Source organism: Ursus maritimus, unplaced genomic scaffold, assembly GCF_017311325.1.
Source record: "Ursus maritimus isolate PB19 unplaced genomic scaffold, ASM1731132v1 scaffold_3, whole genome shotgun sequence".
Taxonomy (NCBI): Eukaryota; Metazoa; Chordata; class Mammalia; order Carnivora; family Ursidae; genus Ursus; species Ursus maritimus.
Genome location: NW_024425563.1, coordinates 51,464,001 through 51,480,546, shown reverse-complemented (window position 1 = coordinate 51,480,546; position 16,546 = coordinate 51,464,001). Strand labels below are relative to the sequence as shown.

General features: G+C 39.2%; 1 long non-coding RNA gene across 4 annotated transcripts in view; it reads right to left on the bottom strand.

Moving 5' to 3' along the window:
* The window catches only part of LOC103658869, a 195,488-nt gene extending 190,107 nt beyond the window's left edge, over nucleotides 1–5,381 (bottom strand). For all 4 annotated transcript variants that reach the window (XR_005838574.1, XR_005838572.1, XR_005838573.1 and 1 more), the window contains exon 1: nucleotides 4,919–5,381. This is a non-coding gene — a long non-coding RNA (uncharacterized LOC103658869). The remainder of the gene's footprint in view (nucleotides 1–4,918) is intronic.
* Nucleotides 5,382–16,546: the final 11,165 nt, after the last annotated feature.

Sequence of the window (16,546 nt, the reverse complement as noted above, 5' to 3'; positions counted from 1 at the left end):
TTCCATAAATATCCCATAATAGTCCTTAAATATATTCCATAAATATTCCCCCATCCTTACTCTGGCAAATTTAAGACTAGACCTCAGTTCATCTCTCCAGACTTCACATTTCCTACCTCACAGCCAACTGTAACCACAGTTCTGAGCTTGGTTCACCCCTGCATTCTTACCCAGCTACTCTCAGCTTTCAACTACAACCGTATCCCTACTATCTCTGTTCCAAACTTATCTCTGCAGACCAGACCTGATCTACCAGCTCCCAGGGCATGCAGTACAACTGCTTCATCACTCAGCCCACTGTTACCCTCTTGAACCCTGTTGGCTTCATCAGCCTGACTCCTCTAACGTTTCAGTGCAGCTCCCCTGGCCTATCTCCACTATCCACTTTCTACGCTCTGCCTCAGAGGGGCCCAGTTTCCCTACATGTAACATTCCATGAAATGACTCTTTTATACTATCTCCTATTTTCTGTTTTTATTTATGATTTGTCTTGTTCTAGAAATGACTTAAGATAACACATACTCTGATCCTACCAAGTTTTGTCAGATGGATTCTTAACCCATGTGGCTTTTCATTGGGCTTTTATCTGCCTCATGAAGCATATAATGGGGTCCAAAGACACTTTGTGTTTTCTTTTTTTTTATAATAATTTTTTATTATGTTATGTTAGTCACCATACAGCACATCCTTAGTTTTTGATGTAGTGTTCCCTACACTTTGTGTTTTCTATGGTACAAATTCTTACCCCCCTTCTTAGACAAGCCAACAACAGTGACAGAGGCAATTCTCTCACCAAAAGGCAAAGCCCTGATCATGACTACACACTAGCAGCCAAGTAAAATACTAAAACAGGAAAAGTAACAACACTGCGATCTTATAATGTCTATAGCTCAGACCAGGCAGATGTTGCTCTCCCTCTCCCCCTGCTGGACATCCAGGTCCTGCTGCAACTTATCCAAGGTCCATAGTCCCAGGCTGATCTGACACCATTTATGCCTTGAATTGTAAAAGAATTTTATTTATTTATTTATTTTTAAAAGATTTTATTTACTTATTTGACAGAGAGAGAGACAGCCAGCGAGAGAGGGGACACAAGCAGGGGGAGTGGGAGAGGAAGAAGCATGCTTCCCAGTGGAGCAGGGAGCCCGATGCAGGGCTAGATCCCAGGACTCTGGGATCACACCCTGAGCCAAAGGCAGACGCTTAATGACTGAGCCACCCAGGCACCCCTGTAAAAGAATTTTTTTTAAAGCAATACTTGCTAATCACATTTCATTAACTTCACTGCCATATAAGAGAAAGGGAGTACTCCACAGCGGAAAAAGGCATGAACCTCTTGTTAGAAAGGCATCCGATGGCCCATTCTGTTACTTTCTAGTTTTATCTAATACCACGAAGGTTATTCTGCGTTTCCCTGGGCTCCAGCTTCCTCATCTCTAAAATATGACTGATAATACACACCCCATATGGTTGCTGTAAGGATTATATGAGATAGTACTTGCAGCAATCCCTGGCCTCTGGCAGGCATCCAGTTGTTTTTTCTCTCCCATGACCTCTGAAAGGCACCTAACTTCTTGGTACCCCAGTGACTTCATCTATGAAATGGTGGTAATACTTGCTTAGTCTACTGATGAGGGTTGGCTGGGCCAAATGAGAGAACAGAGGTGTGTCAAAGAACTTTGTAAACCATGTGGTGCTATGCTAATTAACTCATCAGTGATAACAACACCTGCTGGCACTTTGAAGAGATGAAGATGATAATCTAGTTTCGATCTTGTGGGGTTTTATAAATTTGTGGATGAAAGAAGCCTTCACAAGGATAAATATGCTTCAAAGCAGAGACCAAGTGACATATTATTTTCACAGAAAAAGAACAATAGGATGGGGGGGATTGATTTTTGTCTGAGGTAGAGGGTGGGACAAGAATCACAGATGGCTTCATGAGCGTGTTCACACTGGACCAGGATCTAGAGACATGTTTTGGGGCAGCAGAAATGAGGAGAGGGCCTCCCAGACTCAGGATAGAGTGAGTGCAAACATACAGAGGAATGGAGAATTCTAGGCACACTAAGAACTCTAAGTTGGCTGCAGCATGGGATGAGGTGCCACAGAGGAAAACAAGGTTAGAGAGACAGGTTGGAACAACATAGTGTTCTGTTGGATTAACCCTTGTAGCCAGGCAATAATGAGCCATTTAGGGTGTGTGAACAGCGTATCTCAGGAAGTTTACTGAAGACAATGTGAACGATGGCTGAGATGGGAAGAATGAAAGGAAAGAATTGTGATGGACAAAGAAAGGTGAGGGCCTGAAATAACTCAGCAAGGGCAGGGGGAAAGAAACGATTAAAAGGAAGGGACAAACATAAATGGAAGATATAACAATCACAGTACTGAAGACAGAGAGCCACATATTATCACTCAGGTTTATAGAAACCAAAGAAAAAAATCAGAAAGATCTCATGAGCTCAAATTGGTCCTGTCCTTGAATAATCTAAAAAAGACAAAAGGAGTGAGATAAAGTTATAAAGTGCTTCTCTACAGATTTCTAGAATTAATAGAGCACAAGCAGGAGTGTTGTACAATTAATTAGCATCTGTGTACGTGAGTTTCACAAATAAATCTCAGCAATACACATGACTTTGATACTTGCTTTTGACTAAAATTTCCATAGGGTCTTACAAATTATGTTATTCTTAAAACAGGTTTACCTGAGGGGAGCTGCATATCTGCCTGTACTTCTCCCCATCATTCTGCATAATGAGTTTACCTTGCTTTTTCCAAATAGACTGGAAAACAACCAACGCAAGCCAAACTTTCTCACTTCATCAAATATTATTCACCCCACTGACTAAACTGAGACAACAAAGACAAACACTATATGGAATGGCCACCTTATAACAGCAACTTATAACAGCAAAAGGCTCTTACTTCTTCAGCACAGCATCTAATATGGTAGTAATAATGAACAGGTACTGAAATAAGCCACCTCATTAAGAATATGCCTCAAATTAAGATGGCTGGTTGCTTATTTCATAACAACTCCACAGGAAATCATACTCTTTAATATTTTGCAAGTTCTTCTTTAAAGTCATATGTGCTCAATGTAGAAAATAAGGGGGAAAAAACAACAAGCATCACCCAATATACCATAATCAATATGCATTCATCATTAATATTTGGGTATACTTCCTTCTAGTCTTTTTCCTGTGCTTTTTAAAGCAGCATGTTAAGATCAGATTTTGTACATATATACACACATATATGTGTGTATATATGTATATATGTGTGTATATATACATAATCCTATTTTATCATTATAACAAATATTTTCCCATTGTTGAAAACTGCAAGAGTCCACTCAGCATCCATATTGCTTAAGAACATAACCTAAGAAGCTAAGCGTTTTTCGGGTTTTTTTTTTTAAAGATTTTATTTATTTATTTGTCAGAGAGACACCGAGAGAGAGAGAGAGAGAGAGCATAAGCAGGAGGATGGCAGGGAAAAGGAAAAGCAGACTCCCTGCTGAGCAAAGAGCCTGATGCGGGACTCGATCCCAGGACCCCAGGATCATAACCTGAGCCAAAAGCAGGCACTTAACTGACTGAGCCACCCAGGCATCCCAATAAGAAGCTAAGGTTAAAAATAGTAAACACAGGGACGCCTGTGTCGCTCAGTCGGTTAAGTGTCCAACTTGATTTTGACTCAGGTCATAATATCGGTATTGTGAGATAGAGCCCCACTGGGCTTGGAGACTGCTTAAGATTCTCTCTCTCTCCCTCTGCCTCTGCCTCTCCCCTGATCTCCCACTCTCAAAACAAAAACAAACAAACAAAAAAAGGCAAACACAGCCTAACTCCTAGCCAGATAAACAAACCTAACACTGAAATCCTATTAACCTTGGTTACCTTTATCCTATACATCATGTCCAACTATCAGCTAATTATAAGACATATTAAAAGGCAAAACACACTGTCTTAAGAGACAAAGTAAACATCAGGATCAGACTCATATATGACAGATTTTATAGATAATTTTGGAATTATCACATAGGAAATTTTAAATAACTACAATTAATATGATAAGAGCACTAATGGAAAAAGTAGACAACATGCAAGAACAAATGGGTAATGTAAGCAGAGAGATGGAGACTCTAGGACAGAAGTTATAAATCAAAAACACTGTAATAGAAATGAAGTGTGCCTTTGATGGGCTCATTAATGAACCAGACATGGTTCATTGAGCTTGAAGATGTGTCAATAGAAACCCCTCATACTGATAATGAATGAGAAAAAAGAAATGAAATAAAGGGAACAGATTACCTAAGGACTGTGGAACAACTACAAAAGGTATACCTTTTGTACACATACATACATGTAGTGGGAATACCTGGAGAAGAAAGAGTGTGGAAGAAATATTTGAATTAATGATGGCTGAGATATTTTTCAAACTGAGTGACAGACACCAAACCCCAGATCCAGAAAGCTCAGAGAACCACAGGGTAAATACAAAAATCCTAGACATAGGCATATCATATTCCGATTGCAGAAAATCAAAGACAAAGAGAAAATCTTAAAAGAAGTCAGAGGAAAAGAACACCATACATATATTACACCAGTAATATAATTTGGGGGCCCCCAAACTCAATAGAAAAACTCATAGAACCCAGAAAAGTGATTATCCTAATGGTTATGGTTTATTACAGTGAAAGTATAGTGATTAAAATCAGCAAAGGATAAAAGCACATAGGGCAGAGTCCAAGAGAAACCGATACAAACTTCCAGATGTTTTCTCCCAGTTGAGTGGGGCAGTGCTTGATTCTCTCAGAAATAATGTGTGACATGTGTGAAGTATTGCCTACCAGGGAAACTCACCCAAGGGTTGATATCCAGAATTTTTATGGGGCACCCACATGACTGACCTTAGCTACTCAGTTTCCAGTGCCCTTCAGAGGTCAAGCTGATACAGTGAGGCCCAGGGTCCCTGGTGAAAAAAACAGATACTAAATCACATTGTTAGTATAAATTATCTGGCCTGGCCCAAGACCCCAAGTATACAAATACACTCTTATCAGGTAGGATATTCCAAGGGCTTAGAGATTATCTCTCAGGTGATAGTCAAGCGTCAGTCCTAAATACCTTTGGCATGTATGGGGTTTGAACAACCCAGGCCTGATGAGTTAACCGTTTACCACACAAGAAGCCATCAAGGAAACAGTTGCCTAGATAGGAAGAAGCTCACCAAATACTATTGGAATTGGGCACAGCACTCCTTGGTTCTGTGTGCCCCCTTCTCATTCAGGCAATATGCCCCCAGTAGAACATATACTAGAATATGGCCAGTCAAGCAGGAATGGCATCAGTATTCCTATTGTCCATCGGTGGGAACAGGACTTCACGGAAGCTTCAAAGCCCAGGTAGTGTCCAGTAGAACGTGAGATTACTCTCCTAGGAAGGCAATGTGATGTAGAAAAGGGAACTGTAGGCTCAGAATGTGGACTCCTGATCCTATGTCATTTTGTCTAACTGGCTTCAGCATGTTTAGCCAGAATATTTTCCAGCTTAGAGGTGGGAAGCAATATTGCATACTGGGTAAGCATGTGAGCCAGGGCAGGCTTAATGGGCAAGCAACCTGTGTAGTCACATAGAACCCTACACTCAAAAAAGCCCTAAACTTGGTTTCATGCTCTGCAGTTACCATCTTAAAATTCCTAACAATTTTTAAATAGGAACCCCACGTTTTTGTTTTTCATAGAGCCACACAAATTATGGAGCCTGTGTTGGTGCCAGGTCTGGAGTAGGCCTATGGATTCAGATCCCCACTTAGCACCTTTTAGGACTATGACCTAAGGCATTTATCTAACCCATTTTAAACTTTGTTTCTTTTCTGTAAACTCCTCAGTTTAAAACAGGTTGCTGTGAGAATTAAAGAGGATAATACATGGAGTGGCGCCTGGGTGGCTCAGTTGGTTAAGTGTCTGCCTTCACATTAGGTCATGATCCCAGGGTCCTAGGATCAAGTCCCGCATCAGGCTCCCTGCTCAGCAGGAAGCCTGCTTCTTCCTCTCTCACTCCCCGGGCTTGTGTTCCCTCTCTTGCTGTCTCTCTGTCAAAAAAATAAATAAATAAAATATTTTTTTAAAAAAAGAAGATAATATACAGAAAGAAACAGCATTGTACTACATATGGCTAGTCCATAAGTGGTAACTTACTCTCAACAATGAGAGTGTATTAGCTTCTCTCATTGTGTAGTTTGCAGAGAGTATAACAAAAGATATATATTATTTTATATTATAACAAAACTCAGTGGCTCAAAACAACATTTATCATCTCACAGTTTCTATGAGTCAGAAATCCAGTGCAGTTCAACTGGGTCTCTGCCTCTGTCTCTCAACAAATTGCAGTCAAGGTGTTACTGGAGGCTACAGTCATCTCAAGGCTCAACTGAGAAAGAATCTGCTTCCAAGCTCACTCATGTGGCTATTAGCAGGATACAGTTCCTACTGGGTTATTGAGCAGAGGGCCTCAATTCCTTGCTGGCTGCTAGCCATAAGGTATCCTTTATTCCTTGCCAAGTGGGCCTCTCCACAGGGCAGCTCTCAACTTGGCAGCTTGTTTCCATCAGAACAAACAAGCAAGCAAACAGAGCGAGAGACAGAGATTGAGCAAGACAGAAACAATAGCCTTTTGTAGTCTAATAACAAAAATGACATCTCACTTTTGCCATATTTGATTTATTAGAACCAAGTCACTAGGTCCATCCAACACTCAAGGGGAAGGAATTATACAAGGGCATTGTTATGGACTGAATTGAGTTACCCTAAAATTGGGTCCTAACCCTCATTAGAATGTGACTATATTAGGAGACAGAACCTTCAGAGAGGTGATAAGGTTAAGTGTTATGGTGGGGCCCTAATCTAATATGACTGGTATCCTCATTAAAAGAGGACAAGACACCAAGGACAGATGGGCTGAGGACAGATCCTATGAAAATACTGAGAAGATAGCCATCTACAAGGCAAGGAGAAAGGCCATAGGAGAAACAAAACCTGTCAAGACCTTGATCTTGGACTTCCAGCCTCCAGAACTCTGAGAAAATACATTTTTGTGTTTAAGTCACCCCATCAGTGATATTTTGTTATGACAGCCCTAAGCAAACTAATATAGACATGAATACCATGAGGCCAGGATCACTGGAAGCCATTTCAGAAACTGCCACAGAGGATATTGAACTAGCTCATAGTCAAGGCCCTTTTATGCAATAATCTTTCAGGAGGATCCTCTACTTTTGCAGAAAAGGACACATTTGACAATCTCCAATATGCAACAGTAGCCTGACAGCCATTAAAGCAATCTTAACCTGCACTCAGGAAATTGTAAGCTCTGTGATTTACACAGTCATTTGCCGAGATGTCAATTGCTAGAATTAACATTCTTAAACATTCAGAACTTTTAAGTGGTCTCGGAGAACAGAACATTAAAAAGACTTTTAGCTTCACCCCCATGTGTCCTGATTTGTTATATTTCAAAAAGTCGTTTTGAGATTAGACCTATTTCATTTGCCATCCTTCTTAGATACGCATACCCTAGGCATTCTCTGATCTAATCAGAAAGCAAACCACAGTAATACGCTTGCTTCCAGTTGAGTTCTTTAAAAAGGACTGACATATGCTGAATTTCCTACAGCTACAGTCTTATAGAGAGGAGTCTTGCTCTGTAAGAAAAAGAAATTAACAGTTCTATGGAAACCTTTTCAATGTAAAATAACTTGTGGGAGTTCTCTTCAAAGCATTTGAAAGTTCTAATAATCCAGCTATCCACCCACATCAACACTGTTAATTAGAGCCTCTTTTTACTTGAAAGGAGGTATAACCAAAAAAAAAAAAATCAAAAGAAAAATAAGATTAAGCCAAGCATATGTACCAGCTCCACCTCTCATTGACACAACTGTATCAACTGAAAATTTAAGTTGTCTTGGACTTTTGGTTCCAGCCATGACAATGACTGGTATAAGGCTTAGCCTTCCTAACATAAAATAGACAAAATATATAACTATATAACTATAATAACTATTTTCAGGATTGGACAACGACCAAAACAGAGCCATGATACTTGAAAGAAAGAAACAAAGTGAGCTTTACATTCACCCTGCTTGGGAAGTAGAGTCCAAGCATAAAGTTACATCCTCATCAGGCAGAGGAAAGAAAGACTGGAGTATAAGATTGCCACAAGAGCTGGGATTTGGAGGTCAGGTGATGGAGAATACTGAAGTACACAGGAAAAAACTTCAGAGGAGGAACTCCTGAAATTTTACAGAAATCTCATGTCCTTGGTCCCAAGCTATTGACCACAGGGTGAGACTCCAGAGGACTAGCAGAGAATAGCTGCTGAGAGCGTGGAGAGCTGAGCAGAAATTTCAGAGGCTGCACAGCACTGGGAAGATGATGGAGAAGAGTAGAGGGATATCGGTTCCTAGACTTTCAGAGGAGTCACAAAAAGATGTCATGCCCTAGAAATATAGATCATGCTCTAGGAGGAAGGGATGGGTATACCCTAGGAATGAGGTCAAAACTGAAATAAACCCCCCATAACAGGCTAAATCCAATCTTCATCAGAATTTAAGTGAACTGCCAGTGATTTAACTGGCCACTAGAACAAAATTCAACACTTTTTAGAGGAAGAGAACACAATCTAGAACTTCTACAAAGTATCACCCACAATACCTACCATGAAATAAAAATTTACCAGGTGAGAATTTTCAGGGTAAAGTTACTAAGAGCCAAGAGCTAGATAAAGGTACAGAGATGATCCAGACATTGTTGTTAGCAGAGAAGATTTCAAAATAATTATAATGAATATGTTAAAGAAAACTGAAGTAAAGATTGACAATGAGGATGACAATATGGAGTACATCAACAGAGAATTAGAATTTTTGGGGGGAGAGAGAGAGTGTGTGTGTATGTGTGGGGGGAGGGGGACGAGGGACAGAGGAAGAGACAAAGAGAATCTTAAGCAGACTCCATGCCCAGCATGGAGCCTGACCCAGAGCTCAATCTCACAACCCTGAGAACTTTACCTGAGCCAAAACCAAGAATCAGATGCTGAACCGACTGAGCCACCCAGGCATCCATAGAATATTTTTTAAAGAAACCAAGTAGACATCCAATAATTGCAAAATAAAATATCAGAAGTCAAGAATTTATCAGATGGGTTAGCAGCATAACAAAAAACACAATTAATGGATTTGAAGACAGGTCAGTAAAATGTATCCACACTGAAGCAGAGAAAGAAAAAAAGTAATAGGAAAAAACAATTCATCTTAAATCCATTATTGGGAAATACTCTTATTTACCTTTCTTTTTTTATGCTTTCTCCCAAACCAGTTACTCTTCTAATAAAAGAAAAAGTAGGGTTAGGAGTGGGATTTAAAATAATACTTACCTAGTACAAAATATCTAACATAATAATTAAGAATTAGCCTTGGTTCTGCATAGTGAAGGAAACAATAAAACTAAAAGGCAGCCTGAAGAATGGGAGAAGACATTTGCAAATGACATATCTGATAAAGGGTTAATAGCCAAAATACATAAAGAACTGATACAATTCAACACCCAAAAAAAACAAATAATCCAATTAAAAAATGGGCAAAGACATGAACAGACATTTCTCCAAAGAAAACATACAAATGGCAAACAGACACACGAAAAGATGCTCACCATCACCCATCATTAGGGACATGGAAATGAAAACTACAATAAGATAACATCTCACACCAGTCAGAATGGCTAAAATAAAAAATACAAAAGCAAGTGTTAGTGAGGATGTGGAGATAAAGGAACCCTCTTGCACTGTTGGTGGGAATGCAAACTGGTGCACTGTGGAAAACAGTATGGAGTTTCCACAAAAAATTAAAAACAGAACTACCCTACAATTCAGTAACTGCACTATTGGGTATTTATTCAAAAAATACAAAACACTAATTCAAAGGGATATTTGCACCCCTATGTTTATAATAGCCAAACTATGGAAGCAGCACAAGTGTCCATGGAGAGGTGAATGGATAAAGAAGACGTGGTATATATAAATGGAATATTATTCAGCCATAAAAAAGAATGAAATCTTGCCATTTGCAACAACATGGATAGAGCTAGAGAGTGTAATGCTAAGCAAAATAAGTCAGTCAGAGAAACACAAATACCATGTGATCTCACTCGTATGTCAAATTTAAGAAACAAAACAAACAAGCAAAGAAGGAAAAGGGACAAACCAAGAAACAGACTCTTAACTGTTGAGAACAAACCAATGCTTACCAGAGGGGAAGTGGGTGGGAAGATGGGTGAAATAGGTAATAGGGATTAAAAAATACACTTATTATTATGGGAGAAAAAAAGAAAGGGGAAAAAAAGAAAAAAAAAAAAGAATTAGCCTTGGGCACAGAACTAAACAGAGTGTCTGGACAGTTCAAATCTTCCTCTTTCCACCTTTTCCACATCCAAAAGCCAAACCATTCCTTCCTCTTCAACAGGTTTAGGTCCTCTACTGGGCTGCCTGCTCTCCCAAAATTGGGTCTTAGACCCTCCATTAAAATGGTACCCATCTTGTGTCATATTCCCTCAAGTTTTGGCTATGTAGCAAATGGCTATACCAATTAACATAACACAATTAGCCTTTTAGCCCCTATAGATTATCATTTAACATGACAAACCTGGAAATACAATATATAACCTAAAGGAGTAAATTACTGAGGTTGGAATTTGATACTCTAAGACATACCAGTAAAGGATGGCAAAACTTTAATATAGAAACTTTAAATAATAATGGTAATGAGGATGAGAATGATAATAAAAGTGGTAATACTTCCTCTTTCACTATGCTAATTCCATATAAACTCTTGATCCATGTGGCATTTGAACAAATCACTAATATCAGAAAAAATGTAAATGGCATAATCTTAGGTATTTCATTTTCCTTCCTTCAATCTAATACTCAAAAGACCCAAATAATAAAAGAAAAAAAATAAACTTTGGAAAATGGTCCTATTAAAGATATTCAATATTAATGTCCTATCACAGGGAAGGAGTTCTACAAAGACAGTAAGTACTTTCAATCTGTTGAACAAAGCATTTCATGGACAGTTTTACTCTAGTTCTAACAAAACACACTTGCAGCTCTTTTTTAATTTGTAATAGATAATAGCTCTCCATCATCTATCAGAAGACATCCAGACTCTTCTGCCATCCTAGATCCCCCATTTTCCACTTCCACGTAACTCACCCATGTGTCTCTAGCTACAGACCCCCATATACAGTTCTCCTCACATTAGCACTGTACCTGTATCTTGCATATACTAATTTAAAAAACGTATTCAATGATGAATCTTTATCAAGACCCTTCTCCAATCCTTGGTCTTGAGCTGTATGAGCACAGGGTGAGACTCCCAGATGCCCAACACAGAACAGTTGCTGGGACACCAGAGAACTGAGCTGAGCAAAGATTTCAGAGACTACACAAAAATGGATTTTCAGTAGGCGACTATATTCCATGCCACATCTACTTCTTTGCCTACCAAAGATTAAGACCCCACTATGTGCCATGCACAATGCTAGGTGTTAAGGATATAGCAGTAAACAAACTGACTAGGTCCTGGTCCTTATGATGAGAAATCTAAGTAAATGGGTAGGATTGGGAGAGGGATAAGGAATAGTGAGAAAGAATTAATGGTCATTTGTTGAAGCCCAAAAGCGAGAGACAGTATGATGACCACAAGAAACTAATCTGATTCTTTTGAAATTTATTACTAAAACCTCTTCTAACGTCACTGTGCCCACACCTTCTCTAATTGATCCTATCTGTGCTAGATGATAGATTTGATTTTATCTCCTCCCTGGAACCAGAAGTCAAGGTAGTAGGTAAAGATCATTAAGAGGAGTTATGGTGAAGTAATAAGAGAAACTGTCTTTGTTATAAATTAAAAATGGAAAAAATGAGACTCCTGGGTAGCTCAGTTGGTTTAAGCATCTGCCTTCGGCTCAGGTCATGATCCCAGGGTCCTGGGACAGAGTCCCACATTGGGCTCCTTGCTCAGTGGGGTGCCCACTTCTCCCTCTTCTGCTGCTCCCCCTGCTTGTGCTCTCTCTCTCTCTGACAAATAATCTTTTTTTAAAATGCAAAAAAAAAAAAAGAAAGAAAATGTAAAAATAGAAATGTAAAACAAAATATAGCAAAGTTTGGGAAAATAATTTTTCTAATCTTGAGATAGAAAAAGACTTTATAAGTATGATATAAAATTCTTAAGGCATTTTAAACAGTCAATAATCTGATTAATAAAATTCAAAAACTTCTACGTTTGATGAGAATGGTCATAGCAAATTCAAATGACAAACTGGGGAAAATATCTACAACTCATATCGCAGATATAAATTCCCTAAATTATAAAGTGCCTATAAATCAATATGGAAAAGATCAATACTCCAACAGGACAATGGGCTAAAGGAATCACGAATGGTCTTTCAGTATATGAAAACATGTTCTACCCCACTCTTAAGAAAAATGGTAATTAAAACTCCCAAACACCATTATTTCATTTGTTTGAAAAGACCAGAAAATCTGAGGACACACGAGTCAGGGAAAATGTGTAAAAAACAGGGGTTTCTCATTAAAGTCTTCAAAGACCTAAACTCCTAACAGCACACACCCTGCCATTTCTAGGACCTGGCCTTTATCTTCACGGCCCAGAGTAGCTGTAAGCCTGTCATTTCATGTGCATTCCGAGAAACATACTTCCCTAAGGAGACTTCTCAGAAGTACTACACAACACTTCTGCTTACATCTCGATGATCAAGTATTAGTTATGGAGTCACAACTAACTGCAAAGGAGTCTGAGACCCTTTTAGCTTGATTTCAATGAGCAGCTAAACATGACAATTTGAAACATAAAATGGATCTTTGATAGACAGCTAACATTCTCTGATACATCTATTTCTTTGCTGACCGAATATTTATACATACTAATTGTCATATATAAAACACAGTAGAGGAGTCAACTCTCAAGCCTCATCTAGACACTGCGTCCAGGTCAAAGTTCAGAAAGTGTGGGAAATGTGCGCCTCCCATCTGCTCCAGACGGCTTTCCATGGTCCAGCAATCTAAGAACTTAAAGACAAGTTACTTCCCCCAACTTACCCGGTATACAAAAAGGAGGCATACGAGCAAGATAACCACACTAAAACTGTGATTCAGAAAAAGAGAGAAAGGAAAATCTGCTGTGGTCACTGGTCTGCAGCAATATGAAATTCCATGAGGCAGAAATAGAAACTTCCTGTCCTGGATGTTTCTGGGGGGGGCCTTCAGTTCTGCTTTCTAGGAAACTCCTTCTGGGGCCTCTAGTTTTGCTCCGTGGGAGCTTCTTTCTAGTCTCTGGTCTTACCCGCAAAATGCACTAGGGAACACCAGGGAGCTGCTGGTTTTCTGTTAGCACTACAAGTCTGTTTTCCTCAGGAAAAAAAAAAAAAAAAATGCCTTTTTTCCGTTTCCATACCCTCTTCCTTACTTCCTCCTTTGGACTGTCCTTGACACAAGAGGAAAGAAAATGCTGCGGTACCTTTCTTTTCCATCAACCCAGTTTTGAGTAAACCTCGGATTATTTACCTTTTAGTATCTTTTCTTCTTACAGGAAAGAAAGGGAACATCAATTCTAACTTTCCTATTATAATTCATCTGTCAATCTCAGAAAACCTTTATACATTTTATTCAAAAACATCTGTTGAGCACCTACCACGTGTGATACACTAAGGATCCCAGGTTCAAGGAGATCCTGATCCCCATCTTGGTGTGGTAGTTACAGGGTATATATAATCGACAACACTTATCAAAATATACATTTAAGATCTGTTCATCTTATTGTATGTAAAATATACCTCAACAGAAATGGGGCCATTCAAGGAAAGATAATACAAAGAAATGTTTAAGGTTTGTTGTAGCTGACAGAGTAATTCTGAATAAGTTAAATTTAGGATGTGAATGTGACTACTCCATGTGCTGCTGTGTACAGGGTTCCGGATATTGGGTAAAGTACATGGGTCCTCTAGGGAACTTGAAATGTTAACACTTTACAGTTGTTTTAATTGTCTATTGTATCATTTCATCAGTTGCAAAAGTTATTTTTAAATGTGGGATGTATCAGTACCAAAATCATAAGGGTTTGATTCTGGGTTCAAATACAAGCTTTCTCTGTGATTGAGGGGAAACAACCCCAGTCTGTATCATCTGCAAGTGGAGAGAATGCCCTACTTCACAGGATTGTTGTGGCAACTGATTAAGGGCCAAGAGAATAGCAAACATTCCCTTTCCCAGGTTACCTCCTCCCAACATCTTTTGATGTCAAGTCCTTGGCCAGGATTGTATTACCAATTATGGCTAACACAGAGAAAAATACTGGTCCTTTACAATGATCCATGTAATGCAAGTTTCCAGTTCTCAAAGCATTTTAAACTTAATACACACAATCCTACAATTCATTCATTATTCTTATTGAGTATCTACTATACTAGCACCTGCGCTAGGCTCTAAAGATACAAACACCGTCCTGCACTTACGAAGTTTACAATCTAGGAGTCGATTATTTATATGCACACACATACAAAATCAGGTGGGTTAAAAGTTCTCTGAAAAAGCTAAGATGAAGATAAGGAAGAAAATGATGGGGGAACGGTGTAGAGTTTGCTATTTTACATAAGGGTGAAAGAAGCCCTTTCTGTCAAGGTGACACACGGGCAGAGATTAAAGAGAGGAAGCCAAGCTTGTGGACATCTGGGAAGAGTTCCAACAGAGAGAAGAGCAGCTCAGACACTAAGGTACATACGTGTCTGGCCTTACTGAGGAACAAGAGATCAAAACAGCAAGAGTGCAAGTGAACATAGAGGGAAGAGTTCTAGGCAATGAAGAGATCAAAGGTGTACAACACCAGATTACAGTCTCATAGGTCATGAGAAGTAAAAATTTAGAATTTTATTCCCAGTGATAGGAAGCCACTGGAAAGTTCTGATGAGGGTGTGATGTAATCTTTTAAAAGGATCACTCCTGGATGGTTCAGTTGGTTAAGCATCCAGCTCTTGGTATCAGCGTGGGTCTTGATCTCAGGGTTCTGAGTTCAAGCCCTGTGTTGGGCTCTATGCTAGGTGTGGAGCCTACATAAAATGATGTAAAAAATTTTGAAAAAATTAAAGGGTCACTCTGGATATGAAGTAGAAAACAGACTTTAAATGTGTAGGGGAAGGAGGAAGACTTTTGGGAGTCTAGGGCAGCAGCTCTCAAACCTGAGTTGTGTCAGTCTTCTGGAGGACTTCCTGAAAAACATACTGATCACACAAAAAGCTGTACACAAATGTTTGTAGCACCTTTATTCCTAATAGCTAAAAACTGAGAACCCAGATGTCCTCCATGTACATCCATACCATGGAATACTACTCTGGAATAAGAACGAATACGCTGATAACACAACCTAAATGACTCAACAAATGAACATGCTGAATGAAAAAAGCCAATCCCAAAGGTTATTTATTTATTGTGTAATTCCATTCATGTAATTTTTTTGAGATGACGAAGTTATAGATACAGACAACAGATTACTAGTTGCCAGAGATTAGGGATGGGGTCGGGGGGTCGGGGAGGAGGGTTGACTATAAAGGACACCATGAGGCATCCCCGGGGTGATGGAAAAATTGACTCGTCAATAATCAATACCCTGATATTGCACTATAGTTTTACATGTCACCATTGAGGGAAACTAGGTGAAGGACATAGGGATCTTTTTGTAACATTTCTTACACTGCATGCAACTCGACTATCTGGAAATAAGTTAATTCAAAATAACCGCTGATGTAATTAAATCGCAGAGACTGCTAGGCCTCACCCTGTTTCCAGACCTGAAAATGTACTTATAACAAATTCCTAGGTGATGCTAATCTGGGAACAGCTATAAGAACCACCAATTTAGGAAATAACACCTTGGGGCAAATACTGTTATTCCTATTTTATGGAAGAAACCGAAGCCTCAAGATTAGGTGACTTCACCAAGGGCTAGGAACTAAGTGGCAGGGCGAGGACTCAAACCAGATCCTATCAGCCCAGTGTTTTTGCCTAAGCAAATCACGGTGAGAAATAATCTGAATTTTAAGGACTCTCCAGTGTCTAGCAGAGAAGAGACCAATGCTTGTTGGATTGCACTGCCCTAAAAATGAAAATTCCATAAAATGTAGCTTAGTTGTAAACATCTCACAAACTTTAAGATACACACACACATTCAAGTGTGTAGTGGTCTTAGATCTTACCTGTGCTTTGAACAAGTGCTTAAACTCTGTTCCTTCGCTTCCCCAGATAGAAGATCAAGGAACTGTCCCTCCCTACTTAACTCTGGATTTCTCACTTTAAAATCTGCTGGGTTTTTAAAGACAGCTACAAGTTAACCCTCAATGAACACAAAACCAGTTACGTTTGCTATCCATGTTAGTATTTTATCAAAATGGACACCTGACATAGTTTTACTTTCTCAA